Below are 814 nucleotides of genomic sequence, written 5' to 3'. Positions count from 1 at the left end.
GCGCTGGAATTATTTCCAACCCTGCAAAGTTCCCCCCCCTGTCCCAGGCATGGGAACAATCCCAGGACAAGCCACGGGACCAGCACTGGTCATTCCCGTTTCCTGGCCTCCAGACCCGCCAGGATGGTCTGAGCTGGTTCTTGCACTCAAAGGGATAAATCCGTAAGGAAAAGGTTCCTTGAAGCACCTCCGGGTTTACGTCCAGGGAATTTTATGGGGCTGATAGGATCTTTAGGAAAAGGGGATGCTCAGGAGAGGGAAACCAGGGGCAGGGATGGTGGGGAGAAGTGTGAAAGCACAAATTCCCCTTCCCAGAAAATCCCCTTCCCAGAAAATCCCAGGTCTAAACCTCCAGCAAAACCCTTTTCTTTTTCCCCCTTTTCCTCAGCCCTTCCCACCTCCCCGGCATTAAAACCCAAGAAAACCCCAAAATATTCCCTCTTTAATAGAGGGAAGCCCAGTGCTCTGAAAAATGGGGATTTACCCATTTTAGCCTTTTTTTCCTCACCAGAAATAAACTTTCAAAGAAGTTTCGGATGCAGAAACCTCCCCCGTGTGCTGAGCCTTTACCCCAAAGCCCAGCGGGGTTAGATCAACCCCATAACCCACAGAGGGGTGATGGGAACTCCAGCTCCTTGGGATCCAGCAGAAATCCCTGGAGCAGCTCCCAAATCCCCTCCGGGCCATCACCTCCCTCCCCAACCCACCCCAAGGCGGGGATGAGGGGAATTCAATTTAAAAAGTGACGAAACCCAGGGAAATCAAGAAAAATCCAGGACGAGGATGGGGACAACTCACCCGGAGCCTGGCACGG

This window comes from Corvus kubaryi, unplaced genomic scaffold, assembly GCF_017639235.1.
Source record: "Corvus kubaryi isolate FWS band 111438036 unplaced genomic scaffold, C.kubaryi_AGA036_p1.0 split1-37355, whole genome shotgun sequence".
Classification (NCBI taxonomy): Eukaryota; Metazoa; Chordata; class Aves; order Passeriformes; family Corvidae; genus Corvus; species Corvus kubaryi.
This window is presented reverse-complemented; position numbering follows the sequence as displayed.